This window comes from Electrona antarctica (assembly GCF_951216825.1).
Source record: "Electrona antarctica genome assembly, chromosome: 8".
Classification (NCBI taxonomy): domain Eukaryota; kingdom Metazoa; phylum Chordata; class Actinopteri; order Myctophiformes; family Myctophidae; genus Electrona; species Electrona antarctica.
Genome location: NC_136789.1, coordinates 17,914,352 through 17,933,342, shown reverse-complemented (window position 1 = coordinate 17,933,342; position 18,991 = coordinate 17,914,352).

Sequence of the window (18,991 nt, the reverse complement as noted above, 5' to 3'; positions counted from 1 at the left end):
TTACGGCAATGTGTTTTTAGTATTTGTAGGTTTTGGATGCATTCACTCCACTACATTTTAAACACTAAATATTGTACTTTTGACTCCACTGCATGCCCAGGAAAGGACCCTCAGGACCCTATTTCAAATAGAGGGCAAAAGCCAATCCACAAGCTTGCAACTGGTCATGATGTGTTGTGAGTTTGAATTTCATCTTCTACATTTTCCAAAATTTAAAAACAGCAATGCATTGATAAATGAAAAGATGTAGTTTGTAATTTGGCACTTTTGAAAACTCAAGTATTGTTTTTTGTACTCTTAATACAAGTGCTTACATTCAGTTCAGTTGAATAATACTTGACCAGCAGTATCTATAGGTTACTGCATGCTTTAATTGACTCCTGTTGAGTCACCTCTTCACACTGCAGTACAGCAGTGATGTAAAGTAACTAAGTACATTTACTCAAGTACCATTTTGAGGTACTGGTATTTTTTACTGGAGGATTTCCAATTTTCAGAAGCCTACTTTTACCTTTTACTCTACCACATCTCAGAGGCAAATATTGTACTTCACTACAATTATTTGAAACCTTAGTTACTTTGTAGATTTTGATTATTAATACAAATACAAAACATAGCCTACATTATTGAACCACTTCAGCCCTGTATACATTTTGGCCATTTGAAAATAGACGATCATCTACAAGCTCACAATGTGTTGCGATGTGACGCATTGTGAGCTTGTAGATCAGCTATTTTATTTTATTTTTTAACTTGAAATGGGAGTTATGGGACCATCTGTACATTTTGTTGCATCATTGCAGTATTGATACTTATACGTATAAAAAGAAATGCGAGTACTTTTTCTACGGCTGCAGGATATAGCTCTGCCTCAGCAGTTTGCCAAACGGGAAGATCCTGTGACACGTTGCCTCAAGATATTGATCAAGATATCTGCATTTTTAGGAGGCATATGTAGTTGATATCAAAATAGAGGAAGGAGCTGTTTTCTTATTGATTTATTTTAAAGTGACGTGCGTAGCCTGTATCTATGGCAGAGGTTTTAAACCACTCGTTTGTGGGACACAGTCAAGCACACAGCTTAATGTTAGTCTTGGGGAATTTCAAATGGATAGACATTAAATTAAATAGTTGTAATTATGACCACTTGGGACAAGTTGGGAATACATGCACCTCACCACCTGTAGGATACTGTTCTAACTGTTGTCAAGAGTAGCCTACTCGTTGTGCCTGTCTGTCAGTGTCCCTCATATGCCCATGTATGGAGATGTCTATCTTGTCTGTCTCTCTCTTTTACGGCCAAATATGGAGTTCCTGACAGGCAAATAAAAAAAGTCTGGACCAGTCTATGATGTCGACATATCGATGACATCAGGGTACTAATAATTACGGGGATTTGTGGATTTGATTGTTTTCTGGAGATGACCTCCATGACCTCCCCTTCAACGCATGGCTCCCCGCAGGTCCTCGGTGATACGCACGCCCAGTTTGAAGTCAAAGATACGCAGCAGGTGACACACACACACACACACACACACACACACACACACACTGATTGCATAAATTGAACCATTCTTTTCATTTTCACAATGATTAAGATACAAAAGATACAAACATCCTGAATCATTTTGTCCCACACAACACCCCACCTGGAACTTATACTTAATTCCATCAGTGCGGTTCGTGTAGAAATAAGATAGAAATGCTTCTCACTTTTCCAAACTGATCTCTCAATTCAAGCAATTACTGACGCTGACCTCTAGTGGCCATGACTGGCATGACATGTTTCTAAATTATTCACTCATAAACTCAAGTGGCAATTTGTCCTTTCCACTTTGCTTGTAGAAGCTTGAACCAAATTGTAAATTCAATTTTAATAATTGTTTCCAATTTTACTAATATGGAAGGACTTGACTTTAGAATGTGTAGTTGGATGTTTGCAGCCTTCTACCTATTTCTTCCTATATCCTTATTATCCTACACTAAACCTTTACAAATTATAGGTTTTTAAGTACCTCAGAGTATAAAGTTACGTTTCACCACTAATTATTTTAACAAATCATTGCTCATGAATTTTCACAACATTTTAATGTAACTACATTGCAGTATTGATACTTTTACTTAAAAAGTATAATATTTGACCACTTGTCCCACCACTGCATGTTGTCATAGTTGAGAGAGGGTGGGTGCTTGTTAAGCAGGTGTGGTTCATTAAAAGCACCGTGTCAACAGCTGTCACTCTCCTGCTGCCAGATGCAAGAGTTCCTTTGAGAAATTGTCCCAAGTGTGTGTGTGTGTGTGTGTGTGTGTGTGTGTGTGTGTGTGTGTGTGTGTGTGTGTGTGTGTGTGTGTGTGTGTGTGTGTGTGTGTGTGTGTGTGTGTGTGTGTGTGTGTGATACACTAATTATTGATAATAGACTAACTTAAAAAAGTTAAAAAGATATAATGGAGCCCCGACAAAAATGTAAACAGAATGTGGTACAGTAAGTGAGTAAGACATTAAAGCTAAAAGGATAACACAACAGAGTCCTGGAGACTTATTGCTTCCTTTGTGATCCTGTGTGCAATTCATCAAAATAGCACACGAAATTGGCACAACAAATACAAAACACTATGGAGATGTTTTGTCAGGCCAATGTTGAAAGAAACCAATGATTCACATCCTGTAGTTTAATGGATGTCGGGGTATTGTGGCTGGTGGCAGAGTATAGTGGAATGAGAATTGTCCCCATGTTTGTTCTGCTTACATCAGTGGTTCCCAAACTTTTTCCTGTCAAGGACCCCCAAATCGACATGATTCTTTTTAGCCCGCGGACCCCCATTTGAAAAGATATGCCACGGCTCTAGCAGCTGTTTACGGCTCTAGCAGTGATTGTCAACCATTTTAATTTCAAGGACCCCCGGTTTACATGTTACTTGTTTTGTTTTCTTTATTCATTCATGGTGTTTCATTGTGCTATTTTGTCTTAAATAAAAAACATTTGATAACAAAAAAAAAGGACCCCCGGTTTGACCCGAATTAGGCAACGGACCACCATTTAATGGCATTTCTATCTCTGGGACCTCAATTTATATTGTAAAATCAATGTTGATTTAACTCCCTCAAGGACCCCTAGCCCTAGGGGTTCCCGGACCCCACTTTGGGAACCAATGACATAAACTACACACGCATACAGTATCGTCAACATTGATTCACTCCTTGGTTCAGTTATGTGGCATGCATGTTGTAAGGATTGGAATGGCATTCATGAACATTCTGTGAAGCTGTTATAGGAACCGTCTGCGTGTGTTATTAAGTAATGACGTGGCGTCACCAAACGTGTCATTCTAAAGGTCGAGACCCAAAAGAGAGATCAGACGTTTGCCCATGCAGGACCCAAACTAGTGAAAATGGACGTTTGCCCATGCAGGACCCAAACTAGTGAAAATGGACGTTTGCCCATGCAGGACCCAAACTAGTGAAAATGGACGTTTGCCCATGCAGGACACAAACTAGTGAAAATGGACGTTTGCCCATGCAGGACACAAACTAGTGAAAATGGACGTTTGCCCATGCAGGACCCAAACTAGTGAAAATGGACGTTTGCCCATGCAGGACCCAAACTAGTGAAAATGGACGTTTGCCCATGCAGGACCCAAACTAGTGAAAATGGATGTTTGCCCATGCAGGACCCAAACTAGTGAAAATGGACGTTTGCCCATGCAGGACCCAAACTAGTGAAAATGGACGTTTGCCCATGCAGGACCCAAACTAGTGAAAATGGACGTTTGCCCATGCAGGACCCAAACTAGTGAAAATGGACGTTTGCCCATGCAGGACCCAAACTAGTGAAAATGGACGTTTGCCCATGCAGGACCCAAACTAGTGAAAATGGACGTTTGCCCATGCAGGACCCAAACTAGTGAAAATGGACGTTTGCCCATGCAGGACCCAAACTAGTGAAAATGGACGTTTGCCCATGCAGGACCCAGTGGAAATGTTAGATCTGTATACAAGCGCACAACGAGTCGTTTCGCGCCACCTTTAGGTCATCTACTTTCACTACTTCTCAAACATTTATTTTCTAATTTATGTAATTTCTTATATTTTTATTATTTTATTATATTATTCATGTCAGTGGAAGTTGCTCAGTGGCGTTTTGAAGCACCCGGAAGGACCGTCTACTTCCGCCTTTTTTCGATTTGGGGACCAAAATGTGGTGCCCAAAATGCGGTAGTGCAAACGTGCTCAACGTTAAAGCCCAGCTGCACGGGGTTTCCTCGCCATACTTCCACGGGTCCGCCTGCAGTCCCTCCTCTTACCACTATAGGGCCCAGTGCTTCAACGTTGGAGAGCCTCACTGGGGCCTTGGGGGGGACCCCCTGGAACCCCCTCAAGGGACCCCACTTTCAACCTCTGCTATAAAGTGTCGTTTTTCCTGGGGGGATTTACGAGAGCGTTAATACAAGAAGAGCTGCTGTCTGTACAGTGTTGTGTGTCTGCAGTCAGTTTGAACACCACTTTGAGAGATTGGGAGGTTTCCCCCGCAAAGGATGTGGAGAGGATGTGGCCTGCATTCAAATGACATGTCCTTTTGGTGTGTGTGTGTGTGTGTGCGTGTGTGTGTGTGTGTGTGTGTGTGTGTGTGTGTGTGTGTGTGTGTGTGTGTGTGTGTGTGTGTGTGTGTGTGTGTGTGTGTGTGTGTGTGTGTGTGTGTGTGTGTGTGTGTGTGTGTGTGTGTGTGTGTGTGTGTGTGCAGTGTTGTTGTTGGGGGCCGGAGGTAGGGGTGTCATCACTGGCGTGTGAGTCATCGTGACCCTCTTCTCTCCCTATGCGTGTGTGGCTGTGTGCGTGTCTATACGCGTGCACATGTGTCTAAACACTTTTGTCATTTGTTTGTGTTTGTGGTTAATCTTACATGCTTCCAATGTCTGGTATTGTGTTTGAGTTGTGTGTGTATGTGTGTGTGCACACGTGCACAGCCCTTTACATTAATGTATATGCAAACACGTGAATACAATATTACGGCTGGTAAGTGTTTATTACACGTGAGTTGTATGCTAATGGCTACGTGACTGTGTATGTGGGCATAGTATTAGAGTGTGTGTGTGTGTGTGTGTGTGTGTGTGTGTGTGTGTGTGTTGTGTGTGTACGTGCATGCGTGTGCACATGCGTGCATGCGTGTGCACATGCGTCTGTGTTTGTACTATACTTGTGAGGACCCCAAAGTAATAGAATATGAGAAACAGATCATGTTCGACAAATTGTTGTTTTATGTAATAAAAAAAAGAAAAAAAGCTTTTTAGACCAGATCTTAGAAAATCATCCAGCCTGCGTTTAGTGGTAGGATTACGCATTTAGTAGTTAGATTTAGGGAAGTCATGGACGATTTATAATTATATTCAGTCCATGCTTATGTCACGCACCTGAAAAAAATCTGATCTACAAGCTGACCACGCGTTGCAGCGTAGCGCGCGGTCAGCTTATAGATCTGCTATTTTTCGGCCTTAACCCATTTAGACCTAATGCCAATATAAAAAATAATAATTCTAAATCATGACAGTGTTTCTATGTCGGTGTGCTCAACCTTTTTCATGTCAAGGACCCCCAGAATTATCTGTATTTGGCTGCGAACCCCATTCTGAAAATATATGTTGTTCCAGGGACTCCCCCAGAAGCAAAGATTTTAGTTAAAAACGTTCGCTATGAAAGAATATATATATTCAAAGATTTGTACCACATTTTCACGATTTTTCATTTAGCAGGTCTACAAGCTCGTAGCCGCGCTATGAGCCGCGCTATGAGCCGCGCTATGAGCTTGTATATATATATTTTTTTCTATGAGCTTGTATATATTTTTCAATACCTAAAGTATAACATGCTTAAAACACCAAAAGGGATTCCTGTCCAGAATGGGTTACGTTACAAAAAAAAATGGCAATTTTACAAAAGAAATATCATTCATAAAATTGCTGTCCTAAAATGTTGATGTCCTCACAAGTATTGTAATACAAAATGTGAGTGTGTGCGTGCATGCGCGGATGCGTGCGTGTTAGTGTGCGTGCACGCGTGTTAGTGTGCGTGCATGCATGCATGCACACGTGCGCCAGCTAAGCAGCGGTGAGTCATCAGCGTAGAGCAGTATTACCTGTTACCATGGGTCACACAGCATGGCTACCCTGTGGTGGTGGGGGAAAGTAACCAAGTACATTTACTCAAGTACAAGTACTTTGGAGTGCTTTTTACGCCTCTTACAATTACTTTTTTTAGGCTACTATTACTTTTTTTATTTGGATTATTATTGCAAAACATTCATTAACCGGCTATTTTATACTATTCGAAAATAGCCGATTTATAAGCTCACAACGCGCCGCAATCGTGACGGGTTTTGAGCTTGTAGATTGCCTATTTTAGGAGATTTTTATTTTAGCGATTTCGGATTTTTTATTTTATTTTTTTCAATACTTTTACTTTGGTACTGTAAGTATATTTCGATACCAATCTATTGGTATACCTTTCCTCAAGTAATGCGCTTTGCATACGCTTTGGACAAGAGTATTTCTACATTGTGGTATTGCTATAGCTTAAGTACATTAACGGAGTACTTGGTATTCCACTGCTCCCCACCACACCTCTTTACACACGTCTCTCCCTCTCCTCCTATCCCCCTCCCCTCCCCTCCCTCTCCTCTCCTTCCTCTCTGACTCACTGATGACATCACACCCCCCATAGCTTTGTTGTGGTGATTCATACAGAACTGTGATGCTCTCCTCTCCTGTGTTATCCTCTCTTCATACAGAACTGTGATGCTCTCCTCTCCTGTGTTATCCTCTCTCCTCTGCCTCCTTGTCTCCTCCTCTCCTCCTTTTTCTTCTCTCCTTTTTTCCGCCCGGATGTCCTCCATTTGGTCTTAAAAAAAAAGAAAAAGAAAATAAAGAACAATAGAGAAAGTGCTCTTCGGAGCACAGGCCTCCACCACGTCAGGAACGTTTGTGGTGGGCGTGCATTGTTTGGTATTGAGTGATCATAGAAGTAGCCGTTAATAGCCAATAGACATATGGAACTTGTAGTGTTGTAGGGTAGAGGATTTATTGTGTTTCACATAAGTCTGCCTGGTGGCGCTATAAAAGGCAGCAAGCTATAGGCTGTAGCAACACAATCAATTTAACCACTTAACCAACTCCATAAACTATTTGAAAATGGCCGTTCTACAAGTAGCAAAATTGAAGATCTATAGATATAAGCTATTTATTTTCACCTATCATGGAGATGCCAGGATCAAAATGTTTAAATTTGCGCATCACTTAAAAGAATAAATCTCTGTCAGAGTCCTGACACAAAGCCTTCACGTCTCACTTCCCTCCATGTGAGATGGATTCTTATTTAGTCTCTCATTGGTCTTGCGTAGCCAGACAACTATTACACCATCTATACAAATGATATATCTGGAACTACACCTCCCGCCGTAAGCTGAGAACAAAAGCCGTCATCTGTTCGTCATTTCGATACACAGAAATATATTTTTAAATATCCTTAAGACATTTTTTTTAATCCCCATTTCTGCTAAGCAGTGAGCTACATAATGCTTTGACTAATTTGATTTACAGTATAGGACAGATTTACGCGACTCTAAAGATGAAACGGAAGCCGGGGGAGGAGGAGGAGGAAGATTGACCTCCGGATCATCTTCAGAGCCTTACCTCCGGATCATCTTCAGAGCCTTCCGTTGCTCCTCCAGACTGGATATGACGGAAGCATTTTTGAAAATTGTGGGAGGCAGGCAGCAGTCTGCTGGCTCGCGAGACTATGGCCTCTCATTGACGTGGGACTGGAGGCAGGCAGCAGTCTGCTGGCTCGCCAGACTATGGCCTCTCATTGACGTGGGACTCTCATTGTGGGAGGCAGGCAGCAGTCTGCTGGCTCGCGAGACTATGGCCTCTCATTGACGTGGGACTGGAGGCAGGCAGCAGTCTGCTGGCTCGCGAGACTATGGCCTCTCATTGACGTGGGACTCTCATTGTGGGAGGCAGGCAGCAGTCTGCTGGCTCGCGAGACTATGGCCTCTCATTGACGTGGGACTCTCATTTTGTCTGTCATATGAAAGAGGAGCCCCCGTCTCTGGTATGTGTGCAGCGCGCTGTGCTGACGGAGGCACAACCGTCAGACCCCGTGGTGATGGTGTGTGTTCCCACGGCCTTATATTTATATATACGTCACTGATTCTCAACATCGGGCCTGGGGACAACCAAGGGGTCCAAAATGACAGACCCTTCTGGGTCTGTAATTCAGAAAGTGTATGAATGGAATGGTTGTGTGCTCGTAGATCTGCTACTTACTGAGCTTTTTACTAATTCCGACATCCAGAATTTAGGGGTCACCTGTATTACATCACCCATGTGGAAACTGGTGAAACATAGCAAAGGCCTCCTATGAGCACATATACATCCGACCATTAGGTTAGTGTGAGGTTAGGGTTAAGGATAGTAACCATGGGACTGGTTGGACTAAATCAATTCTCTTACAAAGAGCCTGCGTTTTCTTCTCATTAGTTTTTGCACGCCCTCTGTTTGCATCACGATTCAAATTGCGATTTAATCGCAATTTAAATTGTCTCCACTTTGAATCCATTTTACGATATGTGGTTAGTAGTTACATGCCAGTGTTGATTTTGTCTACTAAAACTATGATCAAAAATGTTTGTCCACTACCCATTTTCACTGACGAAAACAAAATAAAAATGTCACCAGTCACCAAATTGTCACCGGTTTGAATTGATTTACGATATATGGTTACATGCCTACGTGCCACCAGTGTTCGTCGGCTACCCATAAAAGTCAGTGTAGCAACTGACTTAAACAAAGAATAAATATACTGACAACTTCGTCTTCTTGCAGAACATCGGTCTGAGAAACTACTGAAGAAAGCCACTGGGGAGATATAGCCGACGGTATAGCCGAGACAACATCATGATGGATATGGCTGCCCGCAAGCTGGAGCAGGCGAATCTTAGCCTCACTGACTGACCCAGTCAAGAAGCAGAAGGTATGCGGCCAGGTTCACACTTGGCTCAGGGAGTAGGACGCCCCTGCCATGCATAGTCCCAAGTCCCACCACATCCGGAGATGTTCTGGGATGAAAGGGGCCAAACATCAAGGAAGGATTGCTCCCAGCTGATGACCCTGACAGCTGGTACTCGCAGTGCTCAGACCATCCTGCCACCAAGGATTACCAACCACCTGTAAGTAGATCTAGAAGATTCTGCTTGTAGCAAAGCGTCTTTGATGTTTATTTCAACTGACAATTTCATCAACAAATAAGGGAAGGGATCATTTCTATATTTGGTTCATGCTCGGGTGTTGCGCTCTGAAAATAGCAGATCTACAAGCTCACACCGCACCGCAGCGTGATGTGTTGTGAGCTTGTAGATCAGCTATTTTCAGTATGCAACAACGTATATAATTAGCCGCCATTAAGGCCCACCAAAATGCATTTTTGTCGACAAAATCAACTGTAGATTTAGTTGACTAAAACCGTATGATTATTTACTCGACCAAACACTAAAACATTTCAGATGACTAAAATATGACAAACTAAATTAAATTGTATTCAAAAGACTGACTAAAACTAAATCAAAATTTGCTGTCAAAAATCAACACCGCTGCCTGCACACTCCAGGAGACACTGGGCTTATCTCTGCTCGCCACTGTGACCTCATCCTGTCGTGATGTCACACACACACACACACACACACACACACACACACACACACACACACACACACACACACACACACACACACACACACACACACACACACACACACACACACACACACACACACACACACACACACACACCCTGCTGTCTCCACTCTGTCTGTGTTGTTGTTAAACCTGGGCCGTCTGTGGCTTTCAATCGTTGCGCGCGCACGCACGTGTGTGTGTGTGTGTGTATGTATGTGTGTGTGTGTGTGTGTGTGTGTGTGTGTGTGTGTGTGTGTGGGGGGGGGGGGGGCGTGTGTTTATTTGCTGGCTATGTGTGCGACACAGGAAGCCTTGGGCTCTGGGTCTTGCTGTTTGTTATATAAAGCAAGGAGGAAGTGTGTCTGTGTGTGCGTGTGCGTGTGCGTGTGCGTGTGCGTGTGTGTGCGTGTGCGTGTGCGGTGTGCGCGTGTGAGTGAAAGAGGCACGACCAATGAGGGTTAAGTGTCTGTGATGGAGTCTTCTGCCTGCCATTCTATACAGTAAAGTCTTCAGGTTGCTTTTGTACCATTGTTTATAACTTGGTCCCCAGCTAAATGATGGAGAGTTGGTAACCAAATGGACCCTTAGGCCTATAGATGTCTCACTCTTGAGAGTTTCATGTTACGCTCTCAGCATCTGCAATAGACCTACCCTACAGCATGGACAAAATATTATCCAACTGCAACAAAATACCCAAGACTGTCTGTCTGTCTGTCTGTCTGTCTGTCTGTCTGTCTGTCTGTCTGTCTGTCTGTCTGTCTGTCTGTCTGTCTGTCTGTCTGTCTGTCTGTCTGTCTGTCTGTCTGTCTGTATATTATTATATCATATTACGCATCCTTGCTGCTGAGGTTACATGGTAAATATTACTTGCTGCTGCTGCTCAGTGCTGGACCTCTCTCTCTCTCCCTCCCTCTCTCTCTCTCTCTCTCTCTCTCTCTCTCTCTCACTGTGTGTTTTGTGAATGGAGAGAGTCCTTCGACGGCACGGTGACGTCGAGGAGGCCGTAGGAAGGGAGGAGGGAGAGATCAATGGAATGGGGGGGGGGGGGGGGGGGGGGGGGGGGGGTTGAGGCTACGTCACGAGACGTTTCCGCATTGCATCAAGGGAACCGGCCCGGCCTGTGACTCATACCGAGGGGGGGAGGAGAGAGAAGGTGGGATGGGGGGGGGGGGGGGGTTGTCTCTGTGCTACATTACCGAGGGGGGGAGGAGAGAGAAGGTGGGGTGGGATGGGGGGGGTTGTCTCTGTGCTACATTGTCATTCAGCTGTTAAAGCACAACTTACATGCTCCGTCGCACGCACGCCGCCGTCGTTGGCATGGAGGGAAAAATAGCAGATCTACAAGTCCCTCCAGCCACATGCAGTGCTGCTGTGTGTGTGTGTGCATGGGCTTGTAGCTCTGCTGTTTTCGAACGCGCGACACCGCCGCTGTGCGTCGAGACATCCACGCTTCCCTCTCTGTCCACATGGGTGATGTAATACAGGTGACTCTCTCTCTCTCTCTCTTTCTATGAGCCTCTCTCTCCCTCTCTCTCTCTCTCTTTCTATGAGCCCCTCTCTCTCTCTCTCTCTTTCTATGAGCCTCTCTCTCTCTCTCTCTCTCAGCCGATTGGCTGGCTGAACGCATGAATGAACGGCACCCCCCTGACGCGGTGGGGGGGAGGGGTGGGACATGAGGAAGAGAAAGGAGGACGGAGGACACAGAGATAAGGACACACACACACACAGGAAGATGGAATGAGAGAGAGAAGACAAGGCACGCACGCACGCACGCACGCACGCACGCACGCACGCACGCACGCACGCACGCACGCACGCACGCATGCACGCACGCATGCACGCACGCACGCACTCGCACTCGCACTCGCACTCACGTCTTTCATTTATGAATGACTGAATGAATTGCTTCATTCATTGAGAAATCCCCATGAATGGCCTCTCTCTCTCTCTCTCTCTCTCTCTCTCTCTCTCTCTCTCTCTCTCTCTCTCTCTCTGCTGCCTGTTCTCTTTCATCCCAGTCCCATCACCAGCAGGTGATTGGTCCTCCTCTCCTCTCCTCTCCTCTCCTCTCCTCTCCTCTCCTCTCCTCTCCTCTCCTCAGTTCAGTTTGTAGATCAGTCCTCTTATGAACATCAGATCTGCAAGCCTATAGTGATACGCCCAGAATCGGGAGCGGGATTACTTTGTGAGCTCACAGAGGCTCAAATGGTTCAAGCATGTTTTTTGATAACAATACCAGTAAGACAATCTTACAATTAGCCTGGCTTGGCCATACTAATATCACAATGCGTGGATTATTACTTTTTTTGCCGCTGGCAGATTTGGGTCTGGCCACTGCAGGGCTATTATACAATGACATTAGGATGCATAAAACAAGTATGTAAAACAAATTAACAGATACGTAACTGTATCTGTTAATTTGTTTTACATATACTTACATACTTACATACTAGTGCAGAATCGAAAGAAAAAAGAAAAGTACCGGTAACTCAATCAAAGGCAGTGCATGGCAAACAGGAAGGTCCTTTGTGTTTTAAAATAAATGATGCTCAGTGACATCATAATGTTACTGATGTCTGAGGTGGGGGATCCTTGGGTAGCTTCATGATGCTCAGTGACATCATAATGTTACTGATGTCTGAGGTGGGGGGTCCTTGGGTAGCTTCATGATTCTCAGTGACATCATAATGTTACTGATGTCTGAGGTGGGGGGTCCTTGGGTAGCTCCCTGATGCTCAGTGACATCATAATGTTACTGATGTCTGAGGTGGGGGATCCTTGGGTAGCTTCATGATGCTCAGTGACATCATAATATTACTGATGTCTGAGGTGGGGGATCCTTGGGTAGCTCCCTCATTGCTCAGTGACATCATAATGTTACTGATGTCTGAGGTGGGGGGTCCTTGGGTAGCTTCATGATGCTCAGTGACATCATAATGTTACTGATGTCTGAGGTGGGGGGTCCTTGGGTAGCTCCCTGATGCTCAGTGACATCATAATGTTACTGATGTCTGAGGTGGGGGATCCTTGGGTAGCTTCATGATGCTCAGTGACATCATAATGTTACTGATGTCTGAGGTGGGGGGTCCTTGGGTAGCTCCCTGATGCTCAGTGACATCATAATGTTACTGATGTCTGAGGTAGGGGATCCTTGGGTAGCTCCCTGATGCTCAGTGACATCATAATGTTACTGATGTCTGAGGTGGGGGGTCCTTGGGTAGCTCCCTGATGCTCAGTGATATCATAATGTTACTGATGTCTGAGGTGGGGGGTCCTTGGGTAGCTTCATGATGCTCAGTGACATCATAATGTTACTGATGTCTGAGGTGGGGGGTCCTTGGGTAGCTTCATGATGCTCAGTGACATCATAATGTTACTGATGTCTGAGGTGGGGGATCCTTGGGTAGCTTCATGATGCTCAGTGACATCATAATGTTACTGATGTCTGAGGTGGGGGGTCCTTGGGTAGCTCCCTGATGCTCAGTGACATCATAATGTTACTGATGTCTGAGGTGGGGGGTCCTTGGGTAGCTCCCTGATGCTCAGTGACATCATAATGTTACTGATGTCTGAGGTGGGGGGTCCTTGGGTAGCTTCATGATGCTCAGTGACATCATAATGTTACTGATGTCTGAGGTGGGGGATCCTTGGGTAGCTTCATGATGCTCAGTGACATCATAATGTTACTGATGTCTGAGGTGGGGGGTCCTTGGGTAGCTCCCTGATGCTCAGTGACATCATAATGTTACTGATGTCTGAGGTGGGGGGTCCTTGGGTAGCTCCCTGATGCTCAGTGACATCATAATGTTACTGATGTCTGAGGTGGGGGATCCTTGGGTAGCTCCCTGATGCTCAGTGATATCATAATGTTACTGATGTCTGAGGTGGGGGGTCCTTGGGTAGCTTCATGATGCTCAGTGACATCATAATGTTACTGATGTCTGAGGTGGGGGGTCCTTGGGTAGCTTCCTGATGCTCAGTGACATTATAGCACAGAGATATGGAGCTTGGAAAACAAGGAAGTGAGTGTTGATCAATTGGAATACATTTTCGGGTAGGCTACGGCAATGTCTATTTCTCGCTTCAAATTCTTGAGGGCAACATTTAGTTGTAAATGAGTCTGACATTGTGTGTTTACATGGCTGTATGTTGGATACAGCACGAAATCCAAGCAGTGCAGCCAGGTGCTCTGAGGCTTTGATTAGACAACGTCCTGTTTTAGAGCGGAGCGGTCATTACCAATAAATAAAACACAGCTGAATTCAGCGATTGACCAATCAGAATCAAGCATTCTACCAAGCCGTGTAATAAAACATAGTAATCTACCCTTTTCATATAAGAGCACCGAAGTCTGACGTCAACGTCGGTAGAGGGCGCTAAGTCTGCGGGGTCGTGTACTATTTTATTTTCATTGTAATCCTCATAGGGGGATTTTAGATCGCCTAAGAACTGTGTTTGAAAAATAAACAAATCATCCCGGCCGTTTCACTCATATGGATATGAAGAATCAACTGACTGAGAAAACGTAATGTTACTGCTGAATTCGTTACATTTTCGCTAGAAACAGACTGTATCAAATATGACTGACTGACGCACCGACAATATCGCCCAGACATTTTGTTTATTTTTGCTTTATTTGCCACAATGCTTATATGAGATGATTTTAAGATGACCCAATGTTATTCTCCATAGAGAGAAACTTGGAACCAGGCCTGCTGTGCTACGAAACCTGATGTATAGATTTATGTGCAGGTCTCTGTGAACAGCATCATTGTAGCACTTTCTAACCCTGCTAAGAGCTCTGTCAGGCTGTCATCTAAGCTGTGGAGTCACTGGCGTTCTAGCCTGTAGGTATAGAGATAAGTCCCCCTTGTTTGTTGGCTCCACCAGGCCGAAGGCATGGGGAGAGAGTATGTTTTGCACTCCGTCCGTGTGTGTGTGTGGGTGTGGGTGTGTGTGTCCGTCCTTCCGTCCGTCTGTTACCAGCTAATCTCCGGCACCGTTAACCCGGTCGATGCCAAACTTTGCACACACACTCCCTGGATGCCAACGATGAACCTCTGCCCCACATTCTCCAGAACGGCCTGTTATAGTGCCACCATGAGGCAGCTTTTCACATTGCATGCATGCACTCCCTAGAGGCCAAGGACAAACCTTTGACCTGCATTTTCCGCATCTGCCTTTTATAGCGCCACCAGGAGGCCGACTTTTGTAAAACACATTTTTTGATATTACTCCTCCAGATTCTGTCCAAAAATCACAAATCGTTACACAGTATCTCTATGGTCATGTGCTCAAGTCGGATCTGTCCGATATTTCATATTCCATCCGAATTGGCTATAATTGGCTTTCACAGTTTTGAACAAAAGCCTCAAATCATGAACGCAGCATGCAATTTACGTGAAATCTTTCACACATTTTCTTACTAGGCTGAGGAATTTATCCCACCCTTTTCACATTGGCCTGTTATAGCGCCACCAACAGGTTGATTTTTGCAAAACACATTTTTGGAACAAAATGCCTCAAATCATCCAATTGCCATTAAAGGCATATGAAGAAATGGCACCCTTTTCACATTGGCCTATTATAGCGCCACCAGGAGGCCACAACCTGACCTGCCCTGGTGGAGACCTGTGCCCCGAGGGGCACTTTTTCTTGTTTATGCTTTGTTTATTTATAGTTTGTTTACTTTTGTGTTTTTATGTGTTATGTGTTCCGCCCTATGGACCCCCTGTGAGCGTCTTGAATAAAGTTTGAATTTAATTGATTAGCGAGTGACGTCAGGACTTCAGCACTCTATAAAGGTCCATTATGTATTCCGCATTTGAGCCACGGACCACCATTTGATGAGATTTAGCCTCTCGGACCAAAACTTTGAAGATTTTGTCCACAATTCCATGCTGTATTGATGTTGGTACCATAGGAGAGATAACAGACAAAACGTTAACGCACGATAAAAATCTACATTGTCTAATTGTGTAGTCTTGTTGTAAATTAAGTAATGCAGATGTTTAAAAGGACAACTTTGTTTTTTTTCCAACCAAAATTCATGTTTTAGGTTGTTATTAGAGAAAGTAAAAGATGAGTGTTAATGTTTTTTCATTTGCTGCTTTCTTTCGTTTTAGCGATTTGAGCCAGTTTTGACAGGGGCAGGGGCATTCGAACAAGTGACTAAATATGCATTTTTGTATTTTTTGTACAAAATGTTACTGCGATTTATTTATTATTATTTACTATAGTCCTACTACAAGTAGATCCCAGGAAATTACATCTGGCCGCAAAAGATCACGGGATCTACTGAATGTGAAGGAGGAGGTGACAAACTGACATATTTAGCCTCTATGACACACAGTATGGCTACCTCCTCCTCACAGCATGGCAGCCCCCTAGTAGACTACCTCCTCCTTCACAACACACAGTATGGCAGCCCCCTAGTAGGCTATACCTCCTCCTCACAGCATGGCAGCCCCCTAGTAGACTACCTCCTCCTTCACAACACACAGTATGGCAGCCCCCTAGTAGGCTACCTCCTCCTCACAGCATGGCAGCCCCCTAGTAGGCTACCTCCTCCTTCACAACACACAGTATGGCAGCCCCCTAGTAGGCTACCTCCTCCTTCAAAACACACAGTATGGCAGCCCCCTAGTAGGCTACCTCCTCCTCACAGCATGGCAGCCCCTTAGTAGGCTACCTCCTCCTTCACAACACACAGTATGGCAGCCCCCTAGTAGGCTACCTCCTCCTTCACAACACACAGTATGGCAGCCCCCTAGTAGGCTACCTCCTCCTTCACAACACACAGCATGGCAGCCCCCTAGTAGGCTACCTCCTCCTTCACAACACACAGTATGGCAGCCCCCTAGTAGGCTACCTCCTCCTTCACAACACACAGTATGGCAGCCCCCTAGTAGGCTACCTCCTCCTTCAAAACACACAGTATGGCAGCCCCCTAGTAGGCTACCTCCTCCTTCAAAACACACAGTATGGCAGCCCCCTAGTAGGCTACCTCCTCCTTCAAAACACACAGTATGGCAGCCCCCTAGTAGACTACCTCCTCCTTCACAACACACAGCATGGCAGCCCCCTAGTAGGCTACCTCCTCCTTCAAAACACACAGTATGGCAGCCCCCTAGTAGGCTACCTCCTCCTTCACAACACACAGCATGGCAGCCACCTAGTAGGCTACCTCCTCCTTCACAACACACAGTATGGCAGCCCCCTAGTAGGCTACCTAATCACAACACACAGTATGGCAGCCCCCTAGTAGGCTACCTAATCACAACACACAGTATGGCAGCCCCCTAGTAAGCTACCTCCTCCTTCACAACACACAGCATGGCAGCCCCCTAGTAGGCTACCTCCTCCTTCAAAACACACAGTATGGCAGCCCCCTAGTAAGCTACCTCCTCCTTCAAAACACACAGTATGGCAGCCCCCTAGTAGGCTACCTCCTCCTTCAAAACACACAGTATGGCAGCCCCCTAGTAGGCTACCTCCTCCTTCACAACACACAGTATGGCAGCCCCCTAGTAGGCTACCTAATCACAACACACAGTATGGCAGTCCCCTAGTAAGCTACCTCCTCCTTCACAACACACAGCATGGCAGCCCCCTAGTAGGCTACCTCCTCCTTCACAACACACAGTATGGCAGCCCCCTAGTAGGCTACCTCCTCCACACAGTATGGCAGCCCCCTAGTAGACTACCTCCTCCTTCACAACACACAGTATGGCAGCCCCCTAGTAGGCTACCTCCTCCACACAGTATGGCAGCCCCCTAGTAGGCTACCTCCTCCTCACAGTATGGCAGCCCCCTAGTAGACTACCTCCTCCTTCACAACACACAGTATGGCAGCCCCCTAGTAGGCTACCTCCTCCACACAGTATGGCAGCCCCCTAGTAGGCTACCTCCTCCTTCACAACACACAGTATGGCAGCCCCCTAGTAGGCTACCTCCTCCACACAGTATGGCAGCCCCCTAGTAGGCTACCTCCTCCTCACAGTATGGCAGCCCCCTAGTAGGCTACCTCCTCCTCACAGTATGGCAGCCCCCTAGTAGGCTACCTCCTCCTTCACAACACACAGTATGGCAGCCCCCTAGTAGGCTTCCTCCACACAGTATGGCAGCCCCCTAGTAGGCTTCCTCCACACAGTATGGCAGCCCCCTAGTAGGCTACCTCCGCCACACAGTATGGCAGCCCCCCTAGTAGGCTACCTCCTCCACACAGTATGGCAGCCCCCTAGTAGGCTACCTCCTCCACACAGTATGGCAGCCCCCTAGTAGGCTTCCTCCACACAGTATGGCAGCCCCCTAGTAGGCTTCCTCCACACAGTATGGCAGCCCCCTAGTAGGCTACCTCCTCCACACAGTATGGCAGCCCCCTAGTAGGCTTCCTCCACACAGTATGGCAGCCCCCTAGTAGGCTACCTCCTCCACACAGTATGGCAGCCCCCTAGTAGGCTACCTCCTCCACACAGTATGGCAGCCCCCTAGTAGGCTTCTCTCCTCCACACAGTATGGCAGCCCCCTAGTAGGCTACCTCCTCACACAGTATGGCAGCCCCCTAGTAGGCTTCCTCCACACAGTATGGCAGCCCCTAGTAGGCTACCTCCTCCACACAGTATGGCAGCCCCCTAGTAGGCTACCTCCTCCACACAGTATGGCAGCCCCCTAGTAGGCTACCTCCTTCACATTCAGTAGAGTTTATGATCTTTTGCGGCCAGATGTAATTCCCTGGTGTCTACTGTCTAGTAGGACGACAGTAAATAACAATAAAGCAATTGCCATAGAATTTTGTCTCAAAACCTGTTGCTTTGCGCCATGTTTCGAGCTTGTATATCTGCTTCTTTGATGTATGATCAAGCAGGGCGTTAATTTACGAAAAAACACTCAATATCAGGTTGTGACACTTTAATAACATTACTTATAGTATATATTTTTCACCACTGGACGTAAAATAGCCGATGTACAAGTGACGAGACACGTTGTGAGCTGTGTGTGTGTGTGTGTGTGTGTGTGTGTGTGCGTGTGTGTGTGTGTGGTGTGTGTGTGTGTGTGTGGTGTGTGCGTGTGTGTGTGCATACAGCATGAGTCAGAGCTGCAGTACTGTGTGGGAGGGGCTGGGATTGGATATCCTGCTGCTGGCGCACGCACACGCACGCGCTCACTAACAAACATGCACATACAGTCCTATCATACAGAAATACACACACACACACACACACGCGCGTGCACACACACATGCATAGATGCATAAGCACATACAGGG